Here is an 8,552-nt window from a genome sequence, read left to right as displayed (position 1 = left end):
TACTTAAACCCAGTGATTTGAAGTCAACCTAAGCAACATTGTGAGACCCTATCTCAATTAATCAACCAATTAATTAATCCACTGATACAATGCTTTTGAAGCAGGATAAAAAAGTTAATGAATTAAATGATAGTATACATTCTTTAAAGATTAATATCAAGACAAATTTACTATGTGATTATATAAACATAATAGCTATACTTGAACCTTTCTCAGCTAAACAACCTGCACATTTTACTCCAGCCTTTCCGTATTACTTGACCCTGAAAGAGGTCTGACACTGTGCTAGAAAACTTTTCTACATGTTAAGTGAATTAATAATGCATCAAAGAGATGGACTGAGCAGTTCATGAACAAGTGGATGGATGGATGGATGGATGGATGGATGGATGAATGAACACATGATTCTTATGTCAGATAGGTAGCTGCACTTGGTCATGAGGCACACAGTTTAGTGACAGAACATGTGAGCCCCTTTACACACACTAAAGTCTGCCGAGTGATATTTACTTTCCCTGACATCTCTTCTGAGCACACTGTCCAAGAGTTCACGAAACATGGGGGCTCTTTTTCTGGGTGGTGACTTTCTAGAGCCTTCTGTTGACAGAGAGGATTGGGTAGAAGTGGCAATGATGTTATCTGTCACATCAGAGCCTTCCCATCAGGCCATTTTGCCACTTGTCACATCAGATATCCAGACTGACTTACAAGAGCTTTGGAGAACCTCAAGAGCAGGGTTCATCCTCTATGCTGTCTGCAGCCCCAGCATTTGGGCTGCTTTGATGGTTTCTCTGTGGCTTCAAGGGTGGGAATGTAGACACTCTCCCTGCATACTGATCCGGGGGAAGACACAGTGCCATCTTGATTGTCCTGAGGACTTTGCAAGGGACCACTGCAGGGTGTGCTAGAGACAGCTCTGCTGTCCTCCTCTCTGGACACCCCTAGGTACTAAGACCTTTCTTCCCCAGAGCAGTGTAGATGTCAGTCACATTCCTTTAGGAACATCCAGTGCCTTTTCCATCTCCCTGAACCTGACCCTACCTGTCTCTTCATTCCCATCACCTTCTGAATCCACAAAGCCTCTTTACACTCCCTGGCCCACTACGACCCTGATCTGAAGGCATCAGCAATTACAAGCATTCTGTAGACCTGGATTTTAAAAGCCTGTCATGGCCATGTTTTAGGAGTTTAACTCATGGGATGTGGGTGGCAATGCAGCACCTTCTCTTGCTGCAGCTGTGTCAAATGTGAGGGGGTGGCATTCTGTGCTGTTTCCCATTCCATTTCATTAAAAAAAAAAAAAAAGATCTAATTGCAGTCCTCTGGACACTAGTGGATAGATACGTTCACAGTTTTCTTCTGGGCTAAAAGTCATTGAAGCAAGATTCTGAAGTTTTAGGAAAAAAATTTTTTTTGGTAAGTCAGTCTTTTTATTTAAGGTGGATGACTTATGAACAGAGACTGAAAGAGCAACTGCAGCGGCACTACCTGCCTGGCTTCCCTGCTCCCAGATCGTATGTCTGGTTCCTGCTGTTATCAGGGTCCTCTCAACAGTTGAAATTGAGCTCAGAAGCAAGAAATTGTCGCCTGTACAAGCTCCAGGTGTCAGCAGTAGGAGAGCCTAGGGCGTGGTCTCTTCCCTAGTGGCCCACGACGCATATTCATTATCAGGTAATGCGTTCTTCAGAGGATAGTTAGTTCATGGACATGCAGCTCTCGCTGCAGACTAGCCTGGGCTCGCTCCTGGTCACTGCAGAACTGGGGTGTGGTCGCGCATGCGTATAACCTCATCACTCCAGCCCATGTGGCAGGGCTTGGTTTTCTCTTCCCACCACCTGAGTCCTGGAGAGAACTCGGGTCGGTCAGCTCTTCAGAAAGCATTTTTACCTGCTGAGCCATCTTGCCAGCCCAATTTTTTTTTTTTTTTTTCTAGACAGGTTTTCACTATGTAGCCAAGGTTGGCTTTGAACTTGTGGCAATTTTCTTGCCTTTGCCTCTTGAGTGCTAGAATTACAGGTCTGTGCCGCCTCACTCTGCTAAGATGTTTTGTTTTTAAATGTTTTTTTTAATGTATTCTGAAATGTTCATACAATTATGCAATGCACTTGATCATATTTACCCACCACTATCTCCCCCATCCCTTCTAGTGCCACCACTTCTCTCAACTTTCTTTCTTTTTTCTTTTCTTTCTTTCCTTTCTTTGCTTATTTACCTTACTGTTAGTAGTAATTCCAAATCCAACCAGCATGTTAGACACCATTGTGGCATTTAGAACAGTGTTTCTGTGTTTCTTCTTTCTCCTCACCTCTACACAATGCCCATCTCCTGCTTGTAGCCCTCCCCTCTCCCAGTTATATCCTTTTCCTGTCCCATGTGTCCTTTTGCTCAGCCCCTATCTACTTTCTCACCTAAGCTCATTCTCTGCAGCCTTTCTACAAGCATAAAAAGCCAGTGAGATTGTCTTGGGTAAAATAGCTTGCCATAAGCTGGACAACTTGAGTTCAGTCCCGGAGTCCATGGTATACAGAACCAACTCCCAAAAGTTGTCTTTTGACCTCTACGTGCCCATCCTCTGTTTCTCTCTCTCACACACACATACACACATGCACTAATTTTTTTTTAATAACAGTGAATAAGAATCCTTTAGGAAAAAAAGTTACTGTCTGCTGTCATCAGGCATAAAATATTTTCCTTTCCAGGAAAAGTAACTTCTTTGTGGTTAGTGTTTTGCTTTAAAGTCCTGCTAAAGTCCTTTTAAAGGACAAAAGCTCAATGCATGGCTTTAGCTCCTCCATGCCCTTGACCCAGGATGTGTTTGTTGTAATAACTTGCTGAAAGCAGCCAACAGGTTGGAAGCAGCCTTACACAGCAAAAATCCAACATTAACTGTTGGAAGTCACATGCAGACTATAGGTTGGTACATCTGTTTGTGGTTTCGAATGCTGTGGAATCAGTTGGGGTCAGAAATTTCTTCCCTTGTAAAACTCTTTAAAGACTTTCTATTAAAAACCCCTCATTATTTTCCCATATGATTATTTTTGTTTTGTTTTATACTGTTCAATAAATAGAGCAAAGGCCTTTGTTAGGGACACACAAACACACACAGAGGCCGAGCAGACACTGACATGCAATAGATTATATACAGGCCAGTAACTAGACTATAGACAGATGGAAGAAACAGGGAACAAAGTGGAGAATTCAAATTTGGTCTTGCTCTTGGTCAAATTAATGCAAAAGGAAGTGAATTGCTTTACTTTCATTCCTTAATGTGTCTTGACACATGCGAGTGCACATGGAGGCCAGAGGTTGTTGAGTGTCTTCCTCTGCCTCCTCCATCTTATTTCATAAGCCAAGGTGTCTCTTTTTCATCCACACCAGCCCGGATGTACCTGTCTCACTGTATTCATCCCACCTTTGGTGTGCCTGTCTCATTTGAACTCTGCAGCTAAGCTAGGCTCGGCCTTGTTGGTACTTGAGTGGAGGACAAGGTGTCTCATGAACTGGAAGTCCAGGAGGCCCCAGGGATCCTCCTGTCTGTCTCCCCAGATCTAAGGCTATGTTTTTACATGAGTGCTGGGTGAAGGGACTCTGGCCAGCTTGAGCATAGAGAGCATAGCTCTGGCAAGCCTTGCATTTCTCCCCACTTCCCTCTGCCTTGCTAAATTGTTAGATTACATTTCTAAAGCTAGCCAGCAAGGTCTATTTCCTTATTTGACCACTTCCTCTTCCCAAGGCTGACTACTAAGGACCACCTATAAGAGAATTGAAATCCAGCAATAAAAAGCTCCCTTTGGCTCACCTAATCAACATGTCTAATGAAAATTTAAACACCTCATCCAAACACAGGGTTTCCCTTTGCACCTTTATAAACCTCCATTTGCCTATGTGCCACATAGGCAATGTGTCCTCTCCATCCAAAGGTAGTCCTTTGTCCCCACCTCTGGGACAAATAACCCTGCCCTCTCTCCCTTGTTCCCTTCCCCTTCTACCTCGCCTCTATCTCCTGTCTTTATCTCTTACTCCTTGTCCTCTGTTCCTCTGGGACAAATAAACCTCTGCGCTGAGAACTTGGTCTTGGATTGTCTTAGGCTGACTTCTGAGGTTTCATACAGTGGGCATCAGAACTCAGGACCTCCTCCTCACACACCCTGAGCCATCTTCCCAATCCCCTGGTAGAGGGTTAAGCTAATGTTAGTCACTTTCATGAACTGGTTCATGATTTTTTGTTTTTTGTTTGTTTTTTGACATGGTTTCTCTGTGTAGCCCTGGCTGTCCTGGAACTCTGAGAGATCTGCCTGCCTCTGCCTACCAAGTGCTGGGATTAAAGGCATGCACCACCTCCACCCGGTGGTTCATGGATTCTTGCTGATTCTTGTGGGAGCCATCTCCATGGATCCTGTTGACTCTGCTGTTATGTTCTCTCAGACCCTGCTGTGCAAGTCCCCACCCAAGCAGTTGTCTCAAACCAAGTCCTTTAAGATAGCTGTCAGTTGATCCCAAGCTACTCAGCAGGCAAGTTTGCCAACTCATATCTGGTTGTCCAAGTTCTCAGCACAGAGATTTATTTACCCCAGAGGGACAGAGGGCAGGAATAACAGACAAAGACAGGAGGTAGAGGACAAAGGAGAAAGGGAAGGGAATGAGAGAGAGGGCAGAGTATTTGTTGCAGGGGACAAAGGGCTGCCTCTCGATAAAGAGGTAATTCAGACCACACTTTGCCAACTCATACCTAGACAGTCTACCACTTAATTACCATCCACCACCAGCACAGCCAAACTAGCCATTTGTCTTCAGTTTCCCAGCAGCCTCAGTGGCACTGATGGAGACAACTATGTTGGATACTATTTTGTAAGCTGGTCCATCCTTTCCTCATTGCCACTAGGCAGACAGCAGTAGGGACACAGATAGCTATCACTACAAATCTTCCTTCATCAAATTCATTTCCAATCAGGCTCTTAAGGACTAACAATTCCAAAAATAATTGTTCAAACACCTCTTGCAGATCTGGGGAAAAATAAAACCAACAAAATCCTGATTTTTGATCTGAACTGTTAAAGATGTACTCTCAACCCTCTCAAGTCACACTTTTAAAAAAATGTTAAAAAAAACCCAGATTCCCCCACATGGTGTGGTAGGAGACACCTGTGGTTTAAACCAACACTTGCTCCAAGGTTCAGAAGGGAAGAGCCTTAAGATGGGTTGAACTCAATCAAGTGGTCTGCTAATGTGATGTAAGTCTCTGGGGCCACAGGAATACTCACTATAGAGCACCAGAGGTCCTTAGAGGACTTTCTGCTTCGTCCTGAAGAGTCATTTTCCACTCTACAGGCTCCAGAGTTTCTTGAATCCACCTCAGCCCTCCCTTCACCCAGATCTCCAGTTCTTGCCACCTCCCTTTCTAAAAGTCAGGACAACTTTAAGGTGAAAGAACAGGTTGGCAGTTTTTCAATTTCCACCGAGTTTTGCATTTTCCTGTCATTTAAACAAATGTCTCTCCCCCTTTTCTCTTCTCATTTCTGTGAACTGCATTAATTGCAACCCTTGTTTCATCCCTGGTTTTGCATTTGGGAGGCCACTAGCACAGCCCAAAACCCAAAACATTATTACTGATAGTTCATTATCTACCCGACTCTTGCCTTTGTCTAAGGCATCCTCTTCTTAATGTTATGCTTGCATTTTATGTCCTTGGTGAAAGAAACAGATTTATCACACATACTTGGATAAACATATGAACTGTTTATTTATGAGCCAGGCGGTGGTGGTACACGCTTTTAATCCCAGCACTCAAGAAGGCAGAGGCAGATGAATCTCAAGTTTGGGGCCAGCATTGGTCTACAGAACAAGTTCTAGGACAGCCAAGGCCCCACAGAGAATTCGTCTTGAAAAACAAGTTTATGGTTTGCCTGCATGTTTGTGCACCATTTGCATGCCTGGTGCCCTCAAGACACCAGAAGAGATCAGGTCCCTCAAACTCAAGTTAGTTTTGAGTTACCACATGGATACTGGGTTCTAACCTGGGTCCTCCGGGAAACCAGCAGTGTTTTTAACTATTAAATCATCTCTCCATCATCTAAAGCTGCATTTTAGAGAACTTTACTATTGCTATTTATGTTTGCGTATGTGAGAGCGCAGTGCTGGGGGACAGTGGTTGCTGTCCTGGGGCTGGAAGGTACAGGTGGTGTGAGCCCTTAGTGTAAGAGCTCACTTTCCAGCCTCAGGAACGGTCTTTGCACCCTACATTATTGCTAGTATTTGATCATGTCTCGTTATATAGTTGATTCATGTCCACCAAAGATTACCAGAGGAATTCTATCCATTCTTTCAAAGAAGCATTTCGATGTCTCCAGGCTTATTAGTCACAGTAGCTGTGGATACGGATGGTTCCCTGGCTTCTTATGCCTATGGCCTAAGGCTTCTAGGAGACTGGGGATCGAGTGTTCTACTCTATGAGGTGATGTTTTTGTAAAGAACATTTTTCCATTTATAGTAAGACAGGGTTGGCTATGTACCCCAGGCTGTTCTCAAAACTCAATCTCCTGTCTCAACTTCCAGCGTGCTAGGATCACAGACCTCTCTTAAATACTCATACTAACATATCAATCTTGTTACACCTTGATTTCCACTTCTAGATACCTTTCTATTTACTGAATTTATATTGCTTTCCAAAAAAAATTTTTTTTCTAGCTAATATGTTTAATAAACATAAGTCTTCCTTATATATCAAAGTCAGCAAGCTAGTCTAAAATTTTATTTTTGGCAATTTAACTCATGTATAAAATTAAATTATTTCATACATGTGAACAATGTTTTGATTAGATTCACTTATTACCCCCATCCCTTCCCTCTCCCACTGAACTAGTTACATTTCCCAGGTTCATGTCTTTTTGTGGCAACTGAGTTTCGTTAGGGTTGGTTGAATAAAAGACAAGAGGGTTACTTACTAGAATGTTCAAGTAATTAGGGCACACTAATGTGAAAAACCTACTTTAATAGTCTTTAGCATTACTCTTCTAGGGGGAAAAACAATCCACTAAGCAGGTTTACACACCAACTTCATAAACTTGGTTCTCTCTCCGTAGAACAAGTGTTCCTTCGGCTTAATATTTTCCCCCAAGTATCAACATCATTCCATTAGTGCCTGCAGATTTTACAGCCACTTTAGCATATTAATACAAGTTTTGCTGAAAACGCCTATTCCTGGGCTTTTACCTTAAAATAAGTAGTTAAAATGAGTAAGGAGTAGCTAAAGCAGGCTGTCTAAAGCATTAGGAACAGCAGCAGCAGCATTTAGAATGCCAAAAATAAAGCTTGGTTCTCCTTTCTACAACCCCCGCAACAGCCCCCAAACTGGAGTACATCTTCCCTAAATGTTTAAATCACACTCACTTTGCATGCATACTTGTACATGCATGCAAGCCACTAAGCCTAGGAAATGTCAGAGTACAAAGTTCTTTCCCCCTTCCACCATGCAGACTGCAAGGGCAGAATCTGGTCATCAGGCATGACCAAATCCCTCCCATCTTGCTACCTTTCCCGTCCATGCTCCCATATGGATTCCGTTCACTTCACTAGTATTAACTTCAACATAAATCTGATACTACTCACCTCTAACCAGCCGCTGGCCCAAGACAACATCCATGAGGATCCATAAGCTTGGGTTTTCAAAACTGCTCTGAAGCAGATTATACTACCAAAGATTTCAGTCTCTGACACGACACCACCTCGTGAATATACTCTGCTTCTGCACCAGGCGCACTCTTCTCCAGGGAACCGAAGATCTTTTGGCCAGATCAGATGCTTAGGTAGTAACACAGGACAATGTCTTCCCAACAGCTGGCTTATCCATCCAGGGCTTACCTATTCTGGTAACACCCCTTTTAAACCAGTTGACTATGGACAGGCCTCAGACTATAAACTGCAAAGGATCCTAGCAGGCACTGCTGGGATGGGAACCCATGTAGGCACACTGTCATGGTCTCCACACCAGCTTGCACCTGGTAGTTTGCTGAAGCTCAAAGCCAACAAGCACTGTCCTCACCAGTGTGCTTCCCTTGTGGTGCCGAGGCACGTTCCAAACCAAGTGTTCTCTAAGAGCACTCATGAGATGCCACCAAATTCTTGGGTCAGCATTCAAGCCTACTTGGGTTTACAATCACTCAGTTCCTGTGTCAGGTTTGGGTCCAAGATGGCAAACTTTAATACTGGTCTTGGCAAATTGCCAAATATGGTTTTGACCATGGTGGGAACAAGTATGTATTTAGCTTATTTCTTCCTCAGTGCTCTTAACCCACACCTCCCCTCTTGGCAGCATGAGAAAGTTAACAGCTGTCAACCGCAGAGGCCAGAGGTCAAAATTCCTTTTGTCTCAGCACAGAAGTGCCGCTGAACTTTAGAGTAAGACTGCTTTTTTTTTTTTTTTTTTTTAAAAAGGTATACTTCCAGTATTGCACACACAGAAAACACTGCTGGATTCAACAATTTCCTGGCTTTATGATGTATTAACAAAACAGACATAAAGCCTTGATTTGGGACAATTAGGGAAATAAGTTAAA

Source organism: Psammomys obesus, unplaced genomic scaffold (assembly GCF_907164565.1).
Source record: "Psammomys obesus unplaced genomic scaffold, mPsaObe1.curated_primary_1811, whole genome shotgun sequence".
In the NCBI taxonomy this organism is placed as follows: Eukaryota; Metazoa; Chordata; class Mammalia; order Rodentia; family Muridae; genus Psammomys; species Psammomys obesus.
Note: the sequence above shows the minus strand (reverse complement) of the source record.